Below are 27,171 nucleotides of genomic sequence, written 5' to 3' on the forward strand. Positions count from 1 at the left end.
TATCGAAACCGTCCACCAGGCTAAAGACTGCACTCAGGCTTATGTAACTCCTATGTATGCTGACCAACAAGTAGTGCAAGTAAGCGCACCTATGCTATGCGTAATAATAGACAGTTTTACTATAGCGTAAAACGCTCGCGTTAGCGTTAACGTGATGCGCAACGCTAAGATAGGCTGCATCGAGCACCACAGACTAGTCTCTTCGAACAGCGGGACGGAGCAAAACGCTAATGCAAACATGTACGGTGCCCGTATCGACGTCTGCCTGAATGGATTCAAGGCGAACGCCTCCTTCACGAGGTCCATGTCATCTTCGTTCGTAAAGCGCTCACGCATCGTGTTCACAGCACCGACCACACGCCAATGAAAATGAATTCCTGCATAAAAAAAATTGAACGCATAGTGACGGCTAATAGGCATCTCTGACGCGCACCGATCGATCTCTTAGCGGAATACCGCGTTATAATAAACGGATTCCTTGATTTACTTCATCTTCCTCGATTCATCAATTCGATATGTGGGCCACTGGTTTGTGTGCCCATCCTTAGCCACTCCAGCAGAATGGGCATGGGCCACTGTGACACACGCGTTATGAGAACTACTCAAGTGTAGCTGGATATGTGTGATCGTACGTCTCTGCGCCCACCCACCTTTCATCGCCATCCTTCCCTCGGCAACTCGCCACATATCGCGTTCGTCCTTGCGACATCACTACGTACACGTCTCAGACTGTACTACATCTACCTGGTTTGGGGGTTAGCATTTTTAGCGTAGCTAGCGAACGGGTTAGCAATGAACAGGAAAAAAATTGCAAGAGATTAAGGTTGTGAGCTTCGTGGTGAATAAGTTTAAACGTTGCACGGGATTACACGTTTCAAAGGTTGAAAGTAAGAACAATTGTACGCATAGTCATTGGTTGTATAACGTTTAATTAACCGCTTTACTAACTTTACGTAGATTACAACATCTTCCTTGAATCTGCATAATATCTTCATTATGCGAAAACAAGAAACAGGGGAAAGCAGAAAGCGCTGCAGCCAATGGCAGCGTGAGATGGCCAGTTAGTTACGCAAACATTTTCAGCTGTACTTTTAATGCATAAACGCAAATCTCCTGCGCAGTCTAACGTGTAATGCGGAATAAATCAACGCTAAGAGATAAAGCCGACTTTGAGGTATGCCGGTGTTGATTAAAATACTAACTGTACACTTGCCTTCTTCCGTCGCAGTTTTTCTCGTGCTCCTGTTTCACTTGGGCTAACATTACATAAATCGCTCGAAAGATCAAAACTAGTATGCCTTATAAATCTCAGATACACATGAAACGCACCTAACATATTTCCTCGAAAGCGTTCAAAATTACTCCGAACGTCTCATTTCGTCAAATTATTTCCACACTGCAAGTGTTTCTGCAATGAAAGTTCAACTCAACCTACACCTACCAGAATTGTCATTTAGAAGGCGGGTAGCCCGTCCATGTCTTTTCCATAAGACATATTTCACAAACCCTTCGCTGGAACAAGACCTGTTCATCCCAGTTTATTGCGTCTCCTCACGCGTACGTGGCCCACCAGTTCAAAGTGCACGTGCCGAACTGCCGTACTAACATTTATTTAAAATCGTTCCATGCCGACGACAGTCGCCGAATGGAACCACCTTCCCGCCTCCGTCGTCAACGACCCTGACCACAAAACTTTCCAAGCAACCATCGCTAGTATAGGATAACGGAACTCACCCACACCTCTCTGTAACATCAATATGCATTGAGAGTATTTTAAACAAACAAACAAACAAACAAACAAACAAATAAAACGCGCCGGGGATTATAAGTAGGAATAAAGGTGTTTTATAGAAGGTAGAAAGGAAGATGTTTTATGAAATTGTCCACCTAGTGGACATGTCCATTTCGTCTGCTGCTAAAGTGCTGATTGGCTGGCAGCGTCTGTCTCATTCTGACGCGTACCCCAGCCCAGCCAATCAGAACGTCAGCAGCAGACGAAATGGACATGTCCACTAGGTGGAAACTTACAGAAGACTCTCCTCCCCACCCTCCTGCTGGTCGATTTGTTAGCTGGTCTCTCCACCACCAGAGTGTAAGAAAGTCCGGAATTCAGGCGTAAAAAATTAAACCAAATGGGAAATGCCATATTCACGTTTGGCTTTTAATCGCTCTGTGTTTATAAAGTACGCCCCTGTAGTCGGTGTTCGGTCGCTCATTTGCCACTATGACACTCTAGACGCGCCCTGACATGGGAGTAACGCCTTTACATAACTGTCTGACTCTCCTGAGCCGAATAAATCCTACTACCACCACCAACAACATTTTTCGGTTGATATTGTTACGAGTGGAAAGACACAGATGAAAGAGGCTATATACAGGCTATTTACACTGGAGCCAGACCGCCAGGCCGACACTCGCTCGCGCCAAGGGCACAGACTCTCTTCGTCGTCGTTCTCGCGGCGGCCCGTCCCTTGATGATGATGATGATGTATAGTGTTTTGTGGCGCAAGGGCCAGTCATGGCCAAAGAGCGCTGAGCATCGCTCGATGATATCGTAATGATATCATAACAAACCTAGTAACGGTACTCCTCTGTGGTGGCTCAAACTAGGCGGCAGTATAGTTCATGTGTATACGAAAAGGTGGGTGGTATAACATAAACCGGCGCGACATTTCTACAAACATCGGAGAGCTCACTGTGCGGATAACTTACGAAATCGTCCAAGCGACATCTCAAACGGCGTTATCACATACAAATTAAGTCTTAACAGTAAACTGCATATTATAATCCAGTTTAATACTTTATTTAAAACCCACAAATGGCGCACCTTTCCTTTTGATGGATTCTGTTTCACTGGCAATTCGACTGGGACCATCAGAATATTTTACCTTGAGCTTAAGAGCATTCAGCTTTTATTTCTTATTAAAAAAAATTGGACTGCGTCACCGGCATTCACAATAAAATAGGAAAGTATAAGAAATTTTCTCAGTGTCATATACGTTCGAGAACAAAAAGTGTGTTAGCGACCCTTTTTGTGAAAGTGAATTCTTGTCCGACATTTACCTCAATTTTCGAGGGCGTTCTCACACATCCCACCTTCCTCGTCCCAGTGCGACGCGTCCTCACTTGTTTGGGCGTGAGCAGCGAACTTTTTGCATCGTGTTGTCGGGGTCACGTCACAAACGACAAATACATCAGAAACAATCAATTAGTTCTGCCATGAGTAGACATGTGGACTTCCACATGCAGAAATAATTTCTTTCTTTCTTTATGCAGAAAAATGTGAAGGTATGCTTCTTTAGGACCGGTTATCGTGACATACCAATTAGCTAGGTGAGCTAGGATAATGAAGAGAAAAAAAAGCAAAGAAAAAATCTGAACACGCACTAGACAGACAAATATGTTACAAGCACACAAACAGTGTCACTATATACGCGGTCGTTTGCGCAGCTTATCTCGCACTGTACCGCTCGCAGGTGCAAGGTGACAATTGTGCAAGAAGGAAAAAAAAAAAGAAGCGATACAAAACAGAGAGAGAGAGGAGGCAGCGAAAGAACGGCTCTTCTCGCATGGTGAATGGTAAATGCATGGTAAGGATCTCCGGCAACTTGCATTCTGTTGCAAGAGGGGATAAATGAACACCTGCTTCTGGTTTTTAACGCTTCCTGGAACATCTGCAAGTATAGCTTCCATTTCACTATCGCGCCGCTCTCATACATTGTATATTTGCGCTGTTATTTTCGAGAGCGACAGTCTCTTAAAACATCCAGCTATGTGAGCGTTCAGATGTTATCCGCCCGGGACCCTGGAAGCACAAGTGAGCAGGCAGTGAGACGTGCGCGAACACTTGAAATTTCGAACACAAATAGAATTGTCGTTGCTATTTGATTCCTCTTTGTTTTCTTCGTTTTGAGAATTCAGTACTCGATGGTGTTCCCCCCCTTTTTTTTTCTTCGGATATAAGAGATAACGAAAGTTATAGCAATCTATAGAGGGAGACAGCCAGATGGAAGTGACGACGTTTCCGAATCTGACAGAGGAGCGGCGGTCACAGCGAAAAGGCACCACTTGCCGAACGAGGGCATGTGTACATTTGCCGAATAAGTACCAGTCGGTCAATTAGGATGTACCGCACCTTTAGGCAGCCACGAATTTGTTCAAACAGTTTAGGCAAAGCAATTTATTAGTTGGGCGATCTCACCGTGTTTGCCTCCATTCGAGTACATAGCACTTTGCTCCAACAAGGTCCGGTGAACTGCTGTTCCTTCGTTTCGCGGCCGTCATCGTTACGTTAGTCGTGGTAGAACTGGCACAAAACGAGACGACAAATAAGGAGTATTATACGGCAGGACAGGTGCCGCTAACGACTTAATTCTCTGAATTGGCGCTGTGCGACACTTCTGTAATATGTCTGTCGTCTTATTTGGTGCCATTTCTAGCAAGACGAACCTGCATTAACCAGCACGTCAACGGACCATATACTGAAGCATCGTTGTTATGGTGTGCCAGATACGATAAGCTTTCGGTTATTTATCATTAACAACGAGTGATACAAATACGCCCTATTCTTTCTTTCTTTCTTTCTTTCTTTCTTTCTTTCTTTCTTTCTTTCTTTCTTTCGTCACCCAGCGAATCCCAAGCAGCCTTTATATTTTGGTTCGTTCAGGAATGATAAATCATTCGATATTCGATTCGCGATGTTCGAAAGTAATGCTCAGCGGCTAATGGCGTTCTGCCGCTAAGTGCGAGGGCGCGGGTCCGACACCCGGCCCCGGCCGGCACAAAGGTCGCATTTTTTGATGGAAGTGAAATGCGAAAAACGCTTGCGAGCTTTAACTTTGTGGCACCTATAAAGCCACTCGTTCGGCCGAAATTAATCCCACTCCAATATATGCAGCGTTACGCTATGCGATATTCCACTATGCAGCGTTCCTCGTCGCCCGTGCGCTCCTTTGGAAGAGTAAACCCCCCCAAATTTGATTTTGACATTCGAAAGTCGTTTTTCCCTATTCGATTCGGAAAGGAAGTTCGTTATTCGAACACGTCTACGTTAAGTGTGCATTATGCGAACAACGCACGAATCTTCTTTCACGTCTCTGCGCAGCATTATTTGGCTTAAATATTTTGACAAGGTTGGTACTGAATTTTGTGCATAAAAGAAACAAAACGTTCTTGATTGTTTGTTTGATTTATTGATTGTATGATTGATTGAGTGATCGATCTCTAATGAACAGCAATTGTCTTTCCGTCAGTTTTTTACTAAATGCAATAACGTTCTTTTCCGCTGTAACGAATCTCTAAGCTATTTAGTCACATCCGTCGTCGGAATTCATTATCTTAATATCGTTCCGAAATTTAAAAAAAAATGGCCCTCATGAAATGCTAAGTAATTTCGATAAAAGATATACGGAGAATGTCGCAGTAATTAAGTGACCCTGGTTTTCCGCAAACAGCGTGCATCATTTCGCCTAGGGGACGACCTGGAAAAAGGCAAAACTATAATACTCATTCGCAAATGGGGAGATACAGCAACGGCTTCGAATTAGATATTCACTTTACTCACTAGAACATCATGTTGAATTGCTAAAGCACAGTAATGCGCATTACTGTCTTTCTTGAAGGCGAAGACCTGCTATCCACTAACCTGCAGCTTGGCTTCTGATTTGGCTTCTCAACAGACACCCAGTTAACAAAGGTTCTTTATGACTGCGCTAAGCGTTGATTGCCAACAGACTCAAAGAGACGGAATTTTACTCGATTTGTCGAAAGGATTCGATTTCCTGTCACGTGAAGCTAGGAAACAAATATCCACCTGTATCAAGGTCTATTTAAAAGATAGATCGCAGATCTCATTATTAGTCAAACTGACCTACTTTTACTATCATAGGGTAATGCAGGGCCTGTTTGAGCATAGACGAGTGCTGCTTTTTACGACGTTTTTAGCCGTTTTTCACCATGAGCGCAAACCAACTTTGCCAATCTTTCAGCCTTGCTACTATTACTAGATTTCAGTAAAGCAGTTGATTGTGTATATCATAATAAACTAATTACGAAAATTGCGGCTGTGATTGGAAATGGCAAGAATAATTTTTTTTTTATCTCACCAGTCGCAACTTGTCGTCATCAAGAACATATACCATCTGGTTTTGTGCCCGTTACTTCAGGAGTCCGACAGGGCTTAGTACTAGGACACCACATTTTTTTTTTATAATCAGTTATGTACATTAAGAATACCATTGATTGCAATATTCAACATTTTGTACATTACTGCATAATCTACAAAGAAACAAGTAATTACGAAGACCAGGCTGCTGTATTCAACATAACTTAATAGTGCGATAAGTGGCAAATGTTCATTATTACATAGAGTACGGTTTTCTTTTCTTTTTTTTTACAGTAACGACAAAAAAGTACCCTTCACATTTTTCAATACTTTTTCTTAATTTACTCTGGGATTTCCGTGGCTTCATCGTATGCTTTCTTCGTACGGTCATTAAAAAAAAGTCGAGCCCCCCCGTTGCCTTTATTCTTCACGCTGATTTTTACACCGTACCGGCGACGTGACAAACTGTACATCTACAAATTCAGCATAAACTAGAGTTGTAAGTTTTAGAACCGACACGCTGACACTGCTAATTCGAATCGACACTGCCTCCCTCGGACTTCAAAAGAAGCTTCTTAAAAGGCGATAGCAGAGGCAAGCCTGAAAAAAAAAATCGCTAGCGTTAAACCCCTCGGCGAGTGTCAATCCGCAAAAAAAAAAAAAAGAAAGAAAAGAAAAAGAACAGCAATACATAGGAGTTGCACCGTCAAAAACAGAAGTCAAACACTACCCAAGGTCTCTTCTTTCTTTTCATTTTTTTTTTCATTTTTCTTTTTCGCAGCTCCACGGGCAATCACGTGGCACGGAAGACTCGCAGTGCGTACCGCACAGTTCCGGACGGCGCTCGAAGTGCGCGGAATCAACAACAAAGACCGCGCGCCGTCGGCAGTGCCGTTCCGGTCGCAGCTGTGCTTCGTGCAACCAAGTGGTGGCGCGTGTCGTTAACCGCAAAGCACCGGCAGAGATCGCCGTTTCGTTGGGACGGGGTTCAAGAACCCCTGGCAATATCTGCGACGATCTCTTCCCCTCCACCTTGGGTATGACGTAAGCGCTTGCCCGCTGCTGCTGCCTGTCTGCCTGCCTGCCTGCCTCTCTGGGACCGTGTCGTTTGTAGTCGGAAAAAGCCTTGTTTCGAATGGAGAGGAGAAGTGGAGGAGAGAAGTCGGCGAGGCGACGCGCCTATGACTCGCTCCGCCGCGAAACCAGAGATCCGGCCCTCTGCGAAACTGGAGGAAGCGTGATCAATTGAAGGGGGAAAAAAAGAAAAAAGAAAAACAAAGGATGAAATGCCATACACCGTTGACGGTGCGGAACTTGTACCCAAATGAGCGTAGAAAAAGAAATTCTCTTCCGTCGGAACAAACTCAACAAAACGATATACTATATGCCCGTGGGCTCTCCCGGATTCCCTCGATTCGATGTGCTGCGAACAGCAGTAAGATGCCTCCCCGCTTCACCCCCTCTACCCCGGACTCACTCAATTGCAAGTGCTGTCCCATCCGAACACGCCCGGGCACCTTGCTCTGGGTGCACCTTAAAGAGACCCCGGGAGGTTGAAATTAATCTGGGGCCCTGCACTACACGGTCTTCCCTCACGGGGTCATAGTCAAACTGTTCGGTTTCGGGACGTTAATACCCGCAGTTTAATTTCGAGAACGCTACGCGATCGCTGCCCTATAGTATTCCAGCCAACGAAGCAACGTTTCCGCCGTCATTCCGTACGTGGCAATATCGTCGTGCCATCATCGTCATACCGCAGTCGGCGCTACTGCGTCGTCGTCCTCGTGCCTTTGTAACCGCTTTCTTAAAGTCTTTGTCTCTTGCGCGTGCCGCGTCCGAGCTACAGCGCGACTCCGAAGCGAAGTTGTGTACGACCGAGCCGTTTCCTACAGCTCGTGTAAATGCCACTCGAAGTAAAAGGATTCCGAACAAATTGTCTGCTTTCTGTTCGGGGTACCTCGTATCATTCGGTGTAGACGGCTTGTTTGCAAAGCTGTTGGAAAGCACTGCATACTCGTTGTAACGTGGTCCTTTAAGGCAATCAATTTACGGACAAGCTTCACTCTATAACGCTCCCGGACAACTTGTCGGCAAGGTGAGAATCTGTGCATGCGAGTCCTGCAGATTATGTCCGAGAAATATCGATCTGATAGCAAACATGACGTACAAAACCTGTTATTTATTTATTTATTTATTTATTTATTTATTTACCCTCAAGGTACGTACGTTATAAATTAAACTGCAATATATTATATAGGGAAGGGTAAAAAGACAAGAGATTGCAACATATAATGAAGGACGCAATATCGAAAGCGGGAATGCAGAGTCAGTGGTCTACAATAAAATAAAGACACCCATTTCGGCATTAATACATTAATACAACAAACACGTGCAATAAAAGAAATAAGTACGCGTTGTTTTCAATGTTCGCAGACGCAACTTCCCGAAGCGCCGTGAAAGACATCGTGCCGAAGAGACCTGTTTGCTTAGCATTTATAGGGCAAACTCGTTTAACGCGCGCGCGCAGAAAAAAAAAAAAGAAAGAAAAAGTCTAGGCACTCCAACTTCTTTTGCATTTCGACAGTATCGCACTTCGGCTCCTTATAAGCCGGCGGGAATCAAAACCTCTGCTCCAATACTTAGCAGAGAGATGCCATACAGGGGACGAGTCGCTGCCTCGCTGCTGGGGTAGGCGCCAAAAATGTTCGAGCTGCAAGCATCAACGCACGGCGCTTGCGACGACGGCAGGAGATGACCAAAGATTACATGAAAGAAACCCGGGCAAAAAACAAAAAAGAGAGAGACGCACGCGTAAGCGGGTAAAAAGCGAAGAGAGACATATAAAGAAGCCAAATCAAGTGCACATCAAAAAAAAAAAAAAAAGTCAAGTTGTGTCTAGCGAACACAGACCGGCCTTCGAAAGCGTTAAAGTAAAGAAAAGGGTCAGTGTGCGAGCGGATCAGCATATTAACTCCCGATTCGCTGAGCGAGCTGGTAAACTAGCGGACGCTCGATGGTGGAAAATGTGAGGTTGCTCGAGGTCTACAAAAAACGGCGTGTATACAACTCAGGTGCCGGGTGGGATGAACTCCGATAGATGCGATTACGGAAGATAAGGAAGGAGGGCCCCCATCCTGACAACATTCTTCCCGACACATACGCCTCAGCATGTACCGAGCTGCACCGAATGACCTGGCCGAGCATCCAACGACCCGTAAGTCAAGGGCGCACCCCCGCGGGCACCGGTTTTCGAGTATGTCTTCCCGCGACCTATCAACTTCAGATATCGTTTAACGATCGATTCTGAACCGGAGAGAGAAGAGAACGAGAGGGGATAGGAGGGGGGTGTCTCGAGGAGGTGCCTAGCTACGTTGCCATCTCGATCGCTTTTGGTATCCAGGTCGTGCGAAACACTTATTTTCGCAGCCAGGCTATACCGCGAATCGTCGATACAGACGCCAATCTCCGTCGGATGCGAGCCTCTGACCTCTGCTAGCCAGGTCTGTTTGTCACGTTTCAATGACCGGGTGGCATTTAAGTATCCTCTTTGTTGCTTTGTGTTGTTGCCTTCGACATATCGTCACTATACTTACAAGCGGAGTGGCATGCGGCATCGGTGTAACATTTACTGCTCTGATGGACGGTTCTCTCCTCATATAAGAGGCGTAGGTGGCGAGGGCCGTATAGTCCTCCGAATTTCTGTGCCTCCGTTACGCTCTCTGTGTGTTACAACAAAATAAATAAAATTAAAGCAAGACATTTAACGAATGCACTCTTGGTTTTCTATTACATCCACGACAAATTCAGAAGGTCGTCACCACAGATACAGGGGGTAAAGTCGCAATCGAAAAATGTGTTATTGCAGAACCCAACATGCAAGTATGGGCTGTGGTGGACTCGGCGACGAAAACAAGTTAAATTTGCGCACGCGAATGCGATGGCCGTCTCGTACACAACTTCCTCACAACACTGGTTATGACGACGGGTGCGGTTTCGATAACGCGAACCTAGTTCCGTTCCCTAGCTGGCCAGGAAACGTCTGGAAACAACACTTCGGCTATAGAAATGTCGAAAATGTAGCTGTTAGAAAGTGAGTTTTCTTTCTTTCTTTTCTGACTCTCTGTATGCGAAGTCGCACGGCATCCACTAATGTTAGCAATTTAAAGAGTAATTACTCACATTTACCTGACTACAGAGAGTATATTAACAATCACTGCGACACAATCCCATTGCTACGAAATTAAATTCCTTTCATGAACAAGAAAAAAAAAGAAGTCATTTATTTAAAAATCACGTAAAGCATTTGTTGAAATTTTACATAGCAAAACCACGATATGGTAATGAGGCACGCCCTACTGGGGGACTGCGGATTAATTTTGGCCACCCTGGGGTTCTTCATTGCGCGCCTAAATCTAAGTACACGGGCGTGTTTTTTATTTTCTATTTTTTGCGTTCCCATCGAAACGCGCCCTCTGCGACCAGGATCAAACCCACTATCCTTGAGTTCAGCTGGGAAAAACCCCAATAGCCATTGATTGGGCTATACCGCGGCGGGTCAAGCGTTTGTTGAAACGCCATGCTTGATGTCTTGCTTAGAAACGGTAACCGGGACCAATATAATAGTTATATAGTTCAGAAAGCCGGGTGCGCTTCCACGCTGCACGTTGTTTTGGCACCCGATACCTGAAACATCGCAAGCAACACCGCGCTGTCAACTGCTGCAACAGAGACGAGACGAGCAATGGCCGTATAACGATACGCACAGCCCATCGGTTGCTGACGTCCTGCGGACGAGATGCACCATCCGTGTAGAGCATCCAGTGACTGAATCTCTGGCGGAGGTGCTACTTCGAAAGAAATAGCAGCTGTGTCAAGCCCGTGAATACACGCAAAGTGCCTCGATCCGGCCAGTCACGCGGCAATCTTGCGTGCATCGGCGGGCTTCTTTCACGCTCGGAAAAACACTTTTATGTAGCACGTATTGAGCAACATAATGCTGTATTGGGAGTTTTTCGTGTTGCTCCACAATTTTCTCATTGACACTTTTCGTCTAATTATAATAATCGGGAAATTATTAAAATAATTAAGACTAATTATCTAATCAGGCAGAATGCAAGACATATAACCTGCAAGCAACGGCAAACAACATTACCTTGGTTCTGTCCGGCAACATGGCATGAGCATATTTTTCAACTTTGGCTTAAGTTACGTGGGACACCCTGTGTGTATAACACACGTGACCGAGCAGAAGCTCACGGCATCGTGTCCTGCGTATGGTGAGCCTATAGTATAGACCGCCGGTGGTTGTGGTTCAGTGACGACGATGGTTATTAAAATCTGGCAATGGCGTAACAATGACGACGACGAGACATGCACCAATATCAGCGCAAATTAAATGAGAACCTCAAAAAGAAACCGAAAAAGAATACCTGCTATGCGTGATAACATTGGAGTGCACTTCGCGATCGCTGCCGTATAGCCGATATCTAAGCACGCTGCGTGCCCTGAATCTACGTTTCGCAGCACGCATGAGGCGACTATCAGAAATGTAGGTGAATACGGAAACGAAACAGCGCATTCCAATCACTTTCGAGCCACTCTAGTATGATTTAATATGCTGATAGTATATATACATGCATGTCTGATGTATCACCCTTCAGCATGTGAAGCATCTGTCGTAAGGATAAAATTTACTGTCTGCATGAAGCACTCGTACTCTCCCATTTTCTTTTTTTTTTTTATTACGGCTATTCGCATACGCAGCAAAAGAAGTCAGTTTTACACCCACATAATCACGTGCTTCATTTTGCCAGCATGTTGACAGAACGCCCGCTCAGCAGCAGAAGCAGCAGCAAACAATTTGGAGGACGCTTAAGCTTCGCCTTTAAGAGTGGAATGCGATAGAATTCAAAGATCCCTGACTGCTTCTCACGCTTATCGGCAACTACAGCTTATGTAACCGTAATGTTTACCGGTAAACGCTAGACCGGGCGGCGAACGCTACGCACGAAGGCGAGCTTTCTGGTAGAAACGCGGCCTCGTGCGTGGGCCGCGGATTCGCGCCGGCGAGCGCCATCTGGATGGTGTTGTTGCAAGGAACCGAGCGCCTATGCCGAGCGCAGCATGCCGGCTCCATGAATGCTAGAAACGCTGGAAAAGGGGTTTATGTTCGAGTTTACGCGTAAGAGAATTACGTTTTCTGGTATATTCAAATTGCAATCCGACGCTGTCATGTCTGTATGTTGCATTTAGGTTGTACTTTACGGGTTTTCTGACGCATCTTACTTCGAGGAATTCGATTAGTTCTGTAACGCCACTGCGCCACACAGAGGGCCTACGTGGTTGTGGTTCGACAGGTCTTTTCTTTTTCGTTATACGACTTCCGGCGCAAGACGCCGACACCGGATTTTATGCGACACGGGACCCTTAACGCTACCGCGTTACTGTCCGCATCCAGAGCGGAAGGACTCGCTCACTCGAATCGACACACGGACGCGCCGCCCGTGCGGTAGTTGATTCACACCTATTTCTTAACAGGAGATTCCCGTGGTCGACGTCATTTAGGGCCGTCGTGGTTGTGAGTCAGACGCGCGCGCTCCTCGAACGGCACAGCCGCACTTTGGTCCTATAGCCTCTTGGCCGTACGTCGCTCATGCCACGCTTGTATCATATAGCTGCGTTTTTTTCCTTTCACGTCATTAAGAAAAATATTTTGCATTTGCCGCGCCGCGTTGTTCTTGGTCAAAATTTTTGAGGCAGCAAGATCACATATTATTCTTTATGTCATTCAGTACAACACTTGACACTGTTACACCTGCCTGGTACTATCATGTAAAAATTAGTTTCACCCATAACGTTACGTTTGCTACAGACAAGGACATACCCGAGTCCAGATTTTATTAACAGGATCTATCCTGAGAGGCAAACTCAAACCAATTGTAATAAGTACAATGGCATCATTAGTCTTCACCACATGTTTTGGCAGTGCCCCGCGGTCTTCACAGACTGTGACAAGGAACAAGAATGGTGGCGGCAAATTCTACGCAGTAAATCACTCTCTGACCAATTACGGGCAGTCCAGAAGGCCCGCGATGTGGCTGAAGGGCTCGGCCTGACAGTCCCAACGTGGGAGCGGCCCGCGTCAATCTAGGGTTGACCTTCAGGACCCAATAAAGTTCTTCATACCATACCCATAACGTGAAGGGTTGACACGATAATTGACGCTACAGTGTAAGTAGTGCGCAGTAAGCATTAGACTGCCTCGTGCAGTGTTTGTTGAAGTAAATATTCTCAGCGTGCGAGCGAGCAATGTCTTTTCGAAAAGTAAAAGAAGTGCACGCGAATCGTAGCCGTTCGTGGAAGTTGCGCATCCCTGTGGTGAAGCAGGAAGTACTCGGCTTTTCTTCCCGTTCTTACCTATCCGTACTTAGCCAATGGCTTCTACTAAAGCAACCCTTCAGATTCCAATTGCTTTTCTCTGGTATCAATTTGGGCTGCCCCTTTAATAGTCCTCGCGATATTCTCGAGGAAAACGAGACGACGTCAGCGCCATCCAGAGCGTGACGAGAAGCCGAGCCCTAGAAGAAGAAGACTAACGAAGACAAAGCAGACGCGCGCAATCACTGCCCACTGCCGCCCTATTCATGGCCAATCCCCCGTAGTGGGTTGTGCTATAACTACAGGCACCAAACCAAACCAGACCAAACAGTCATTACATGTAGAAGAGAAGATAATTTAGGACCGCTTCTACGACACTTCATTGTGACATGCCGCCGCTTCATTATTCAACGGAAAAGATTCGTAGAAGAACTCTTCCAAAAGTGTGGCTTGAATTTGACTCTTCCTATAATTCTTTCCTTTGGGGCTACCGTACTGGGTCACAGCCGCAGGAACGTTTGTGAAGCCCCCTGCATCATTCTGCGTGAGGCAAAATAATTGCATGCTAGAATTCCTCTTAATACTTAATATCTTCACAAATTTCTTATGCAATACTTAGATATTTGATTATTCATATCTATAACAGTAGACACTTTAAATCCCATTTGCAAGATACTCATTTCATTTCACCCGAACTTATCGGAAAAAAAATTGATAGCAGTTTTTTCACCGCCCAATTCATGGCCGATCCACCAGAGTGTATTGCGCCATTTCACTATGAAAAAAATGGCCAGGCTTAGCTTGGTTAAGCCAAGAATGCGTTGCATATTGCGCGGTCTTTTTTTTTTTTTTTTTTTTTTGAGGGCGAGGTATTGCTTGGCGGCACTCGATTTTCTCGGCAATACTTGGTTATACTTGGATTTACTCGGTAATACTTGGTTTAGCTATTTTAATTCTTGGTCATTCTGTGTGCAAGTACCAATAGTTGTCCGATGATAACATGTCAGCGCCCCTAGCGGGAGGAGCGGGAGCCAGGTGGTGGCTGCGGCCGCGCGCGACCGCGCGAGTTGGGGCCCAGCTTTTCCTCCGGCTGTCGTGACGTCACGTCACGTGGTTGCGCTAAAGGTCAATGGTGGCTGCCCGGCCGCGCCCAAGGGCTGAACTGAGTGATTGCAATATTCAACGCATAAAAACTTGGGAAGGCGACATGCTAGAACATGAAGCATGCGTGGACGCCATATCCATCCAGCATACACAGATGCGTTAGCCAATCATGGCAGTGGCCGACGTGATCGTGCTCTCCTGGATCAGTATTATCCACTACTGAAGCAGCGGCGAAGTGGTTAAGAAGTAGAATCCTGGTAAAAGACTGCGAATGTGCTCACGTGTTGAGCATGTTAACGTATTATCTTGTCCAGACACGCTCTTGTAGGTATGTGAAACCTGCACTGGCATTGCGCTGGCACACGGGCGATCACACTAACGATCTGGAGAAAGGCTGGACTGAAGCCAAGTGTACCTGAAAACAGCACCCGTTGGGTGACGGACAAAAAGTTTGCAGAGACATTGCTGCAGTTCCCGCATGGTGTAGAGCGACACTTTTGTATCTGATTTTCTTTTACCCTCCCCCCCTCCCTCATATACCTGGCGGCAAATCCTACACCGCGCACGTGCATCGACGAATTTTCGTGCACTGCGTACGGGATCCGTTGTGTACAGAAGTCGTCGGATGCGCCTGCGTCCCTTTGACCAAAAGGTACGGTCCCGTGTAAGGGCCGCATCTCGTCAAAATTGCGAAGAAGAAAAGTGCAGCCCACACGAGTCTATATAGGGTGTTTCACGTAACTTGAGCGAAACCTTAAACGATATGCAAGTGCTATATAGCTGGACAAAAAAAAAAAAAAGAAATAACCCAAGGTGATGTTGTTTTCCGTCGCTTGAAGATACTCAGATTATTTTTTGCATTCCACTTAATTAGATAGTTGGTTTAGTGAGTTAATCAACTTCTCTATTATTGTATTTAAATGAAAAGTTTCAATGAGAAATTTGTAGAGCTACAAGAGAAACTCCTTTCTGTTGCTCAATACGTGCTGCATAAAAGTATTTGCCTTAGCTTGAATCTAGCCACCGAATACCCGCGGTCTTCATTGTCCAATTTCTGTGCTTCGATGCATAAAACGACGTTTTGTTGAGAAAGTAACTGGAACGCCAATGCATTTCTTCACAAAATTCGGGAATTAATATCTCGAAACTAGTGTCATTCTAAGAATTCTTTCCAAGTGGATCCGCCTTGTGAGCTTCACGACTAGAATTTCTAAATTGGAATATGGGCCATAAGGAAATTAGTTAAAAGCTTAATCAAATATTTTGTTAATTAGTCGAATATGCATTTCAGTTTTTTGTGTAAGTAATGTTCGCCTCTTCCAGTAGACCAGCTCATGAACGAGAAGTGTGCTATTTGCCACAGGCAACCCTTAAGAAGTTCTGGAGGTGTTCGCTGAAACATCTCGTATAAGGATTGCAGTCGCTATTCAACCGACAAACAATCTCTGAAGGTTGCGCTGCATTTGTTCCGACGCTTAAGCTTGATACTGCGACACATTTTTGGCCTGTGGAGAAGCATTGGTTACGCATTGCGCGTAAAAAAAAGTTATTGATATCATTTCGAAAACTGCAGGCATTCATGATGCCTCATGAAAAGTCTCAGAGTGTGTACGTGTGGATGAATGTGCCATTTTTGTGTTTGTGTCCTTAATGCGCAAAGCATTGCTTTCCAGCCCTGAGAGCGACGTGCATCAGCCAGGCAAACACCTCCAGTTTTTCATTAAAAACATCATCTCTCTCTCTCCCTCTCACTCTCTCTCTCTACTTATACATAACAGTTCTCACCCCCGGTATCTAAACTACAGGTAAAAAAAAGAAACAATAAAAAGGCCAGCGGTCATCCCACTAATGCAATGGCTATAGTGATACGACAGGTGCAACGTCATTGCAGAGCAGAATAACAATTAACATAGAATGAACATCTAAAGCGAGTAAATAGTTTAACTAGTATTAAGAGACAACAGATATGAGTTGAACATCTTCTATGATACCGTGCACATGTAGCAGTGGCCTACCAAACTGGGTATAAAATCGTAGTCGGGGGCGTCAGAAGATTAGATATATTTGATGTGATGGTATGAGGAAGCATAAGGCTAGATAACAGAATTATAGTGGGATCGGAACGTGGGAAACAGAGACCATCTGAAAGGGGTTAGTGGGGCTGTCGGCTTAATTCTCTTATGATGAAACGACTTTCAAGGCTCCATGGTTAGGCTGATGAAAAGCACTAAGAGATGCCGCCATGCACTTTGTTTCGTTCACGGGATGACACTCAAGAAACGACGTCTCTTGTGCTTCTGACGTAATTCCGTTGTAGGTGCACAATAACTTCTTTTTTTCTTTTGCTGCACATTTAAGCCACACCATTTTTTTCACATACCCAGTACCACCAGGTTACAGGACACATTCCTAGCTGCCTCCTCGCCAATCTATCCGACCGCACGCCTGCACGAAAGACATTCGTGAAAACGCTTCATTGGTGATTCTCAACGCGACATTGTTCTGAGCAGACGACTTGGCACCCCGTATATCATTTGCGAAGCCATGGTTCTGCAGCTTCAGCCAGTGCGATATTGCCACACTCATCTTTTTTTTTTCTCAATACCTCCACACATTTAGGTCAACTTCATTTGTACTCCCATTGAGTTCAGTTTCCCCCGCATTCTTGCACATCAGTACCGAGCACACATTGATAGCTGTTTCCCCTGATCGACGATGCCCTCATTGCAGGTACCAACCGGCGCATTCACTGAGGCGTAGCCAGAGCTACTTTGCATGCATATATGATGAACTGAACGATTATTGTGACTGTGCACCCGCTGTCCGGAGAACGTTTAGTGACTAATAGTGTCATGCGTAATCATCAGGCCTGTTTATGTCCGCTGCAGGGGACATATTCTCAGACGGTCGCTTTCGGCGACGTCACTTTCAGTGCGCCCTTATTGGTCAGTTGAGCAAAACCAACCGACCTAGTGCTCGCGACCTTGTGCTCATCAGCCGAAAGCCATAGCACGATCACTAAGCTATTATGGCGGTTGTGTCAGGCGATTATCGTAGTCACCCAGCAATAAATGACTATCAGTTTGCGAATCGCGACAAGCTTACAATTCTTACGATGCAGTTTTACAATTCGTTCATTATCAGTTTCAGTTTCAGTTTATTATTCTTTCAGGATACATAATTGGTTGTCAATAGCATACAGGCGAGGGTCCCAAAGTCAAACTACTGCAGCGGGACCCTCGGTTAACAAGAAGATTGGTACATAATGATTAATTAATACAGCAGTGCAAAATTATGCAATATATAAGCAAATAAAAAGTGAACGAAGTGTAAACGCCGTATAGCGTCGTATAAACGTTTCGCCCTATCCACCTGTGTTTTTTTTTTTTAGCTCGAACAGGTTAAAAAATCTATATATCGCCTGTGACAGGTATCACTGTTCCACCACTTCATGTGGTTTTGTGGAAGAAATGGAAATAACCTGCATAGGAAACCGCCAAATCTCATTGGCTAATTAAAGAGAGCGACTAATGAACTTATCTCTTACCTTCAGGACATATATTGCAATAGCGAAATTGAAGCATCCTGTAGGGTAGCAAACCGGATGCTGTTCTGGTTGACCTCCCTGCCTTTTCTACCCTTGTTTTCTCTCTCTCTCTTGAAGCAGAACTGTATTGAAGTAGAAGAGGATCCAACCGCGTGAAAGAAGGGGAGAAGTGAAAACGACAGACACATCGCTCACTAGCAACCAGTGTTCATGGCGTGTCACCTGCCATTTATATAGGAAAATGAATCTGCGCAGATATTATAAAAACACCAATTCATCACCAGCCACTGCTGTCGGCACCAGCACCCGTCATGGCGGTTTATCGGCTATGGCGTTGCGCTGCTGAGCACGAGGTCGCGGGAACAAATCAAGGCCTCATTTCGATAGGGGCGAAATGCAAGAGCGCCTGTGTGCCGTACACTGGGTGCAGGTGAAAGATACCCAAGCAGTCAAAATTAATCTGGAGTCCCCAACTACGACATGCCTCACAATCAGATTGTGGTTCCGACACGTAAGGCTCTAGGAATCGGTTCACTGTAATTAATTGTCGGCACCAACCCCATCAACATGCGCCGACTTGTCCAGTTAAGCACACTCCAGCAGCTAACAGTTTCCCGAAAGCGTGCGTGAAGCAGTAGGGGGCGACTCTAACTAGAACATCAATGCATACCTTATCAGATTTTGATAATAGACATCTGGAAAGTGGCACTACAGTTTCAGGATTCCTGATAAACAGAGAAAGAGAGAGGAACCAAGCGGGAAAGGCAGAAAGGTTAACCAAGGACGTGCCCCATTGGCTGCTTTACACTTGGTGAGGGCTACCTTACAATTTGGGCTTGTGACTGTTAGCGAACATTATTCGCTAACAGTCACAGGCGTTCGTCGGCTGCAGTCGCCTTCATGTGTAATACACATGACATGACTTCACTATACCGGTCGGTATCGATGTCGCAGTTGGAACATGTGTTCTAAAGTGTATAATTAAAACGTTAATTTGTCAATATTCTTAGTTAGCCGCCTCGACACTGAGGTTTGTGGGGCAAGTAGCGTCCGCCTTTACAGATAGATAAACCACCTATGATCATACCGAATCGCGCTATACAAAGCATGCGAGTAAAAAAATTTTTTTTGAAGTATTACCATAGGAGCACATAAGCGGTAAGTATGATCTCCGTTCTACTAAATATGCACGGGAGTCAAGAAAAGGCGAGTCAACACCGGTTGGCATCGAAGAAAGAGAAGTTCTTCTTGGGCGCAAAAGTGTAGCATTTGGTTTGTTGTTTATAGACTGAGGTCAGGTGGGATAAACCTTGGGCGCAGCGGCAGCGCTTACACGGGGGCGAAATGCAAGAACGCCTGTGTGCCCTGCATTTGGTGCAGCTCAAAGGTACCGAGGTGGTCAAAAGTACCCCGCTACGACGTGCCTCATAATCAGAACATGGTTTTGGCACGTAAAACCGCAGAAGTTCTTTTATTATTATTATTTTTATAGACTTTCCAACCGTCGAGATTGGTCCACATTCTTAGACTGCGCAAACTCCGGGATCGGCCCAGACTTTTCGTTGAGTAATGCCGCGCTCCCGTGGTTCCGGTTTTAGGCATGCGCTGTTTCAACGCGCTCTCGGTTTCATTTCAGCCTGTTTTCACTGGTTATGCATTATTAATATACTCCGCGTAATATCTCTACGCTAACTTAGTTGGTGCGTCTTTCTCCTCCCAAGCTTCATTTTGACTTTTATCGTCGTCCTGCGTGCGCTAGACGGCCTCAAATCGTCTAATTTGACTAAACAAAACTAGCAAGATATCCCACGAACTCCACAACTATCTGAAGTATCCGAAGAACACCTTGTTTTTTCGCACGGCCGTATGTTTAGTGGAAAGTCCACCGCTTGCCAAGGCAGGCAAGTCGTCTCATGCACGATGACCCTGACAACGTTGGTCAGCTGCTCAGTTGTGCGAGGCCACTCCTTGCAACTGCTGACCTCCTTGTTTAAAGTTCAGAGTCCCGTTTTGAACTGATACTTGACAGCGATATCAGCAGCAACGGAACTGCTAAAACCAGACAAAAAAGACGCTGATTTCGTGACTGAGAACGACATAGTACATTGACGGCCGTTGATTTAAATCCATCTATATATGCCTGCCTTCGCGGTTTCCTTATCTTGTCGGGAGCCTATGTGTCTTAGGAGAAGAAATAGTTTTATACATTCGCAAAGCCTTTAACCTCGAAGCTGCGGAAGCGGCATATGAGCGCTACTGTCGTCATATGACTTGACAGTTTCTACCGATGAACTTTTCCTTCCATTGTTACCTTTGAACGTTTGAATGAAATCTGCCACTCAAACCATCCTGGCAACTTCCTTTTAACGCGCAGGCGACGTTTCTCTGTATGCTGCCTCCAAACGTTTCCTTACGAGCCATTTTCTCTATAGCCGCTTCCTCTGTTATGGACAAGATTTCCGCTCCCTTCAGGGGTCTCCGAATATTCGCGATACCTTGTACGAACCGACTGCGGTCGTTGGCTTGGAACTAACGTATACGCGATCCAAAAATTCTGTATTAGATTTCTTTGGATATGCGGCCCGACTGAAGAGCGGCGACTTGGGCAAGTTGGTTAAGGTCCATGATTAGCCGCAGCACAAAGGACAAGGACGAAGTGAGACTACAAACACGGCTCTCAACTGGCAACTGGAAGTTTATTTTTTAAAGAAGAAAAAAAAAACATATAAACATAAGTAGACAGTGCGCATGTCACACTATTTGTAACCAAAACGTCATGAGCAAGAAGTCACTGAAGCGATTTCAGTACATTATTTTTCAAAAAAAAAAAAGTAATGCAAGTAGTGGATATCAGCTGGCCACTGAGTTTCCTTCGTTAAAACGGCGTGGTCAGAAATATTCCGCTGTTCCGTCCATATTTCTTTCCTAGCGAAGTATCATTGTTCGTTACATAATGCAATGTTGCTAAGGAAAGGGAACAATTCTTGTGCGAGCTTGCGTGAACTTGTGGAGCAAATAATTTTGTTATGTTCAACACAGGTCGAACAAGGGACATATATGTCTCATACTGGAGCCAACATTGTAACAAAGGGCCTCGTCTTCGTCAGGTGTCCCTGCCTAAACGTTCGCTCCAACGTGAGACATCCCTTGTTCGACCACTATTGACTACTTCCGTATCCATACTGCAAACCTCTACCTTGCTCTCGCTTAATTCTCGCTTGGTATTTTCACAGTTGCGGTGGTTATTTCTATGGATATTATTTGATGCTCTTATGATTGTGAAGAATGTTATCATTGTTGAGGGTGATTTATCTTATTTGAAGTTATGCGCAAACCAAAAGCATTCCGATGTACACTAATCTGCAAGTAGAATGTTATCTTTCAACAGAGGAATGCATTGCACGTATTTTGTGCGCTTACAATTTCACACTGCCACCGTGTCCTGTTCCTATCGCTATCGACTCCGCTGCTCCATTCTGGTATCACTATCACCGCCCAGCATGGGTCCGTTCTCAATACCATTTTCAATGACACTGGCAGGTTCTCGAAAAATGGTCTTGAAAGTGCCGCCAGCTTGCGCCGTGCAAAGAGCTCCATATGGGAGAAAAGACAGATAAGACAGACAGAAAAGACGTAAGCTGCCACGCTGATGACGTCAATATGGAGTCACGAATGTCGTGGCATTTTTACTTATTTGCTTCTCACAAGGAAAAAAGTCCCGCAATAAATTAGATTCGCTCGTTCTCTTTTAATGAACGTTTGACTAACCTCGAGGAGGCACTGCGAAAATATATGACATCAAGATGGCATGGCCAGAAGTATCTTGTGTTTGGAGTTGCTCTTGTGTACCAACTCTTCCCTTCGCTACAGCGCTCACATATTTGCCATTCCGGAAGCGTAAGCTTTCCCATCTGTGGCGACTTAGTGTCCCTTCGAAAAAGATCTGAAAGCGAAGCGCTATATCAGCGCGGCTCTACCGGCAGAGCGGGGCACCCTCCTTAGTGTAGACTTTTCACCGAGAGCCATACCTATCAACGCCACCTGCATGCAGCCACCGTAAGGTGCAGCTTTATGGCAGTTAAATCTCTAATTAATACACCCCGAATCCGGGGCTACTTCAGCCGGATACGTCGAAGGGAAATCCCAGTATGCAAGCACAAATAACGGCGTTATCAGCATTTCTTTCATTTGCATCTAGTCGACTTCCGTGACGTGTTCCTATTAGCTATTTCTTTTTGGTGACAAGCTGACACAATGACAGGTGCTCGCGAGCGTTTTTTTTTACTATTTTTTTTATTTAAACATAATGTCTCGGGCGCCGCGTCCTTATAGATATACATACGGTGGACTTCCGTTCGCCGTACATAAGTGTACACCACGTTCTCACGTACTACCAATACGTCTTCGCTGTCACGCCTCGTCGATCCTTCAATTTCACGGTGTATACTTATTGCGCCTACAGAGGCGTACATTTGGCGCCTAATTAATGCGACCCATTGTGCTAATGGCATCACAGTGCGTGCTGGTCGAGGATGCTTGCTCGCTTGCTTGCTTGCTTGCTTGATTGCATATAACCGCTTCTGGGTATTTCCCTATCGGGTGTAAACATCCGCCACATTGTGTGGCGTCTTCACTTGGCAGGTAGAAACGTGATAGAACGTGTCGCCTACCTCGTCCTTCCATTGGGACAGCTGCTGATAAGGTATACACCTCTAGTTATCTCCGTAAACTTCTCCTCAACCACTTGTTTGCTCCGTTCGTCGCGAGGGGACGTCTATAACACCAGTAATAACGAGGCAATTAATTATTGCGAGCCAGCTGAAGGTCGACTCGTCAGCCTTCAATTCCTTCTTATTGTGTTTTACAGCCCGCATTGATTTCCTTTCCTCGTAAGCGTAGTTTCATGCAATATCCGTCATTCTTGCTCATTCTTAAGGTATTTCTTTGTCTCAAGTCGTATACAATTCTGCTTCCTGTCCCCTGAGAAACCGGAAATACACAGAATGTCGTATTTTCATATACCATACAAATGTTTAATAAAGAGTCTATGAGCGTAGCGAATAACTTCTTGCAGATAAATTATTCGGTGAGGCGGACATACTTAGCGTGCGTAGCAGAAGACTAATTAGAAGACTGATCGGAAAACTAATAATAACGTGGGTATCAGAAGACTAGTTGCCAATGAAACCTTAAACAGCGCATTTATTAGAGCCTGGGCGCAGTTGCTTAAATGACAAATTTGGAGGCGGTCGCATTTTAATGCATTTAATGACATTCATCATCGAATTTCAAAGCTCAATTTCAAGCAACATGAAAACCGAGCGCGTGCCGCAGCTACGTCAGACGGAAACGCCCCGTGACGAAGTGCGAGACGAAGCGTGAACGATGGCACGCCGCGGCAAATACTGATACAACACGTCGCCGCAGCTGCTTGCAAGCAAAACGTGCCGCATCGGTATCTGCCGCGACAGCTGGCCGCGACGTTCACTTTCAGACTTGGCCGTACTTTTTTTGTCACGGTGCGCTTCCACCTGATGCGATAGCAGGGCTGCCTTTTTATGTTTTCGATGGAAGTGCATTCAAATGCGACTGCATGCTTCCAAATTTGCGATTCGAACAACTGCCTCCGAGGTTCGAATAAAAACCCGACGTAGTTGCTTAGTCGCTGCGGTGTTGTATTGCTAAGCACGAAATCGCGGCACCACGGCGGCTGCATTTCGATGAAGGTGAAATGAAAAAAAAAAAAGAGAACGCCGTGTACTTCGATTTATGTGCGCGTTAAAGAACCCCAGGTGGTCAAAATTAATCCGGAGTCCCCCATTACGGCGCGCCTCTTAATCAGATCGTGATTCTGGCCCGTAAAACGCCATATTTCTTTGTTTTAAATTAAAAAAAGTTAATTATTCATTTCTTGTTAATTAGTATTTTGATGTTCATGTTGTTAGCGGCAAGGTATGTCCTCCTCGAGGAAGAATTTACTGGAAGAATACCACGTTCGCTACGCTCACAACCATTTTATTAAATAGATGTACGACCTAAAAAAATGAGAGAAAATCTGTAATGATGCCTATCCGAAAATCTACTGATACATATAGTACGATCAATTATAGACCCATGCTGTTTGTTTGCATATTAAATCAGTGTCATGTAACATAATGGCACGTGGGATTTCCTCTCTGTCAACTGTCACGGTGGTAAAATATACATCTCTCTCTCTCTATCTCTTTTTACGTGTAAACACAAATTTTAAATGATTGCACCTTTCTTCGAAGGCAGGGATGTAAGGCAGGGATGTTAACCAGAAATGCGTCTGGTTGGCTACTCTACTCTGGAATACGGGAAAGAGGGAATAGAAAGATGGGATAGAGAAAGGGAGGGGAGAAAAGACGCGGTGAGCTCGCGCAAGTACGCGGAGTGCATGAGCGAGTCAAAGACGTTCATATAGGCCGGTCGCCCTGGCTGTTCCAGAAGCGCATATTGCTTTACAGATTAAGGTAATATTTCTATTCAGTTTATACCTTTAAATTTGCAAAGCGCAGTTTTCAGAATAAATGCCGACATCTTTAGACATGTGCTTGGGATATCGATAATGTATGTGGGACAAAGCCACGAATAGATGTGTTCTTTTGTACGTAAGACTCTGTCCCACGTGCAAATACTTATAACACAGTTCCGTATAACATATAGCGTATTTCCGAAAAAAAAAAGGAAAAGAAAATTATTTTTACCTTGAAGTTACTAAGAGCGTAAGAACGAATTAGTGTTGTCCGCGGTAACATACTGCAGGTATGAAGTGAGAAGGCCAATCTTACCGGCCAATCTTAAATCAGAACTTTCTGATCGCGGCAATAATCAAACAGTTGCACCCGGAACTACATTCCGCTGCGCAAGGATATTGCCTGCGCACGCCTCGTAAATTCGGCGGTGCTGCAAACGACCTGTGAGATGGAGTATAGCTACGCCTCCTTTTTGTCCTCGTCCGAGGCCGCTAAGATGTTAGGCACCCGAAAGCTTCTTCACCAGCCTGCCACGACGGCGTGGATTGTGGCAGAGCCTACTCGGGTCTGTGTAGTTGATCCTTTACCGGCAACGAAGCACAGCGCTGGCTGCGAAGAGAAACTAAGGGCCGATTTACGCTCGAGCCGCCCATCGCCGCAAGCCGCACCGCACGCGTGCGGTCGCGCGAAAGATTGCACGTATCGAACACTTGTGTACAAATTTCGGTTTACAGTGTGTAAGGTACACACTGTGCACACAGTGTAAATGGTAATTTGTGCACAAGTACTGGATATGTGCAATTTTTCGCGCGACCGCAAGCGTACGGTGCGGCTTGCGCCGATGGGCAGCTCGAGCGTAAATCGGCCCCCAAGGCCAAACTTTTCTTTCTTGGAATTCGGCGGCCCACGATATGGCCTCGTATAACGCCAGTGCGACGTCGTGGTTATGAAATATTTTGTTTTAATATGTTTCGGCCGCTGTGACAGAGCAAAGGTTATCAGCCTTGATAAGTTCAGTTTTGGATCCTATAGAGTACAATGTATAGGTCATGTGAAGCGATAAAACGTTAACCATAGGCTCGATAAGGCGTCTTAAATATCCATGACACCATCAAACAATCAATTCAACTAAAGTAAAAAAAAAAAAAAAAACTGCGCACTGCTTTTTCTTCATCCCCTCGTGTAGCTACCAACCTATAGGCCTTCTCTCGTTACAGTCTCGTTGGTCAACCTCTCTTTCACCCTGCGTCAAAAGCGTGCGAAAGGCGACACGAATAACGACAAAACGAAAGTCCTCAGATCAGTTGCACCTGACCGGTGGAGAACAGAACGGCTCTTGACGCCAGCTTTTCCTGCATGGATTTCCGCGCGTACTGCAGGGAGCCTCGAAAGACTACGGTTGGCACCCATAGCAACTCCTTTATCGTTACGCCAAGGTTCCCTTTCCTTGTTTACTCCTTCTTTTCTTTTTGCCCAGCACTGGTACGTTACGTTCCTCCGGGAAACTGAGTGCGGACGTACCTTTCTCCTGGACACTCCAGCGGCGTCGGGGTCGAGCCAAACGCGTGCATATCGCGAGGGAGCACTTTCATTGTCAAGGACACGCGCTGTCGCCGCTTTGCATGGTACGCCGCCGGAGTGGTGGCGGGGATTAAGCAACGCGGTGATCGCCCTTTCGCGTGTTTGCACTGCAGGAGTGTCTGCACGTGTGCTGCTTCGCCGAAGCACGATAGGAGCGCGAAAGCGAGAGTTTGGCTTCTGCGCACACTCGAACGGTTCAGTGCTCACTCGGTGTGCACCTCGGCCGCATGCCGCGCGAGATAAGAAAGCGAGCATGCACGATGCTTCGAAGCAGGGTAGTGAAAGCGAATCGAATAGGAAACAGGAAAGGAAGCCGCGAGGAGGCGAAAATCGTGCGTCAAAATCGTGTGTGCGGAGAGCGGATCGTGATAACGACACATCTGAACATGCACACAAGGTGTAGTACTCGTAGTACTTAGTAATCGGAAGGACGCTGCGTCAATGGCAGAATGCGCGAACATGATAAACTAGTTGCTACGAGCACAGGCCCCGATCTGCCATTGCATGGCGAGCAGTGTGGTGGTACGTTGCAGATTGAAAACGTATCAATTATTGGAAAGTATTTAAAAAGTAATTCTATTGTGATTTTTTGCTCGCCAAAACTCTAAAATGATTAAGAGGCGCGCCGTAGTGGGTGACTGCAATAATTATGACCCCGTGCGGTTCCATTTAAAGGGCCCCTCACCAGGCCCCATAGCAAACTTTGGTTATACGCTGGAAGTTGTTATGTCTCCTCTAGGGAGCGTTCTGCCGCAAAAAATTTTCGAATCGGCTCATTAATAGCCGAGATAGAAATATTTCAGAGCCGCGAACCCATGATTTCGGGAGGTGAGCTCCACTGCCAAGCGCGACACTCTCTCCGCTTGCCCCGTTTAGCCTCCGCAAGCGAAATTCCTTCCCTGCGTTCCCCTCATACCGAACTTTGAGGATCGCATGACGCATATGTCACGGGCCTCGCCTTC

General features: G+C 45.7%; 1 long non-coding RNA gene across 1 annotated transcript; it reads right to left on the reverse strand.

Moving 5' to 3' along the window:
• Nucleotides 1–6,846: 6,846 nt before the first annotated feature.
• LOC129386249 (uncharacterized) lies at nt 6,847–26,317 on the reverse strand. The gene is made up of 2 exons (XR_008613693.1): nt 26,150–26,317; nt 6,847–7,321 (listed from the first exon to the last, which is right to left on the reverse strand). It is a non-coding gene; the product is annotated as an uncharacterized lncRNA (long non-coding RNA).
• Nucleotides 26,318–27,171: the final 854 nt, after the last annotated feature.

This window comes from Dermacentor andersoni, chromosome 4, assembly GCF_023375885.2.
Source record: "Dermacentor andersoni chromosome 4, qqDerAnde1_hic_scaffold, whole genome shotgun sequence".
Classification (NCBI taxonomy): Eukaryota; Metazoa; Arthropoda; class Arachnida; order Ixodida; family Ixodidae; genus Dermacentor; species Dermacentor andersoni.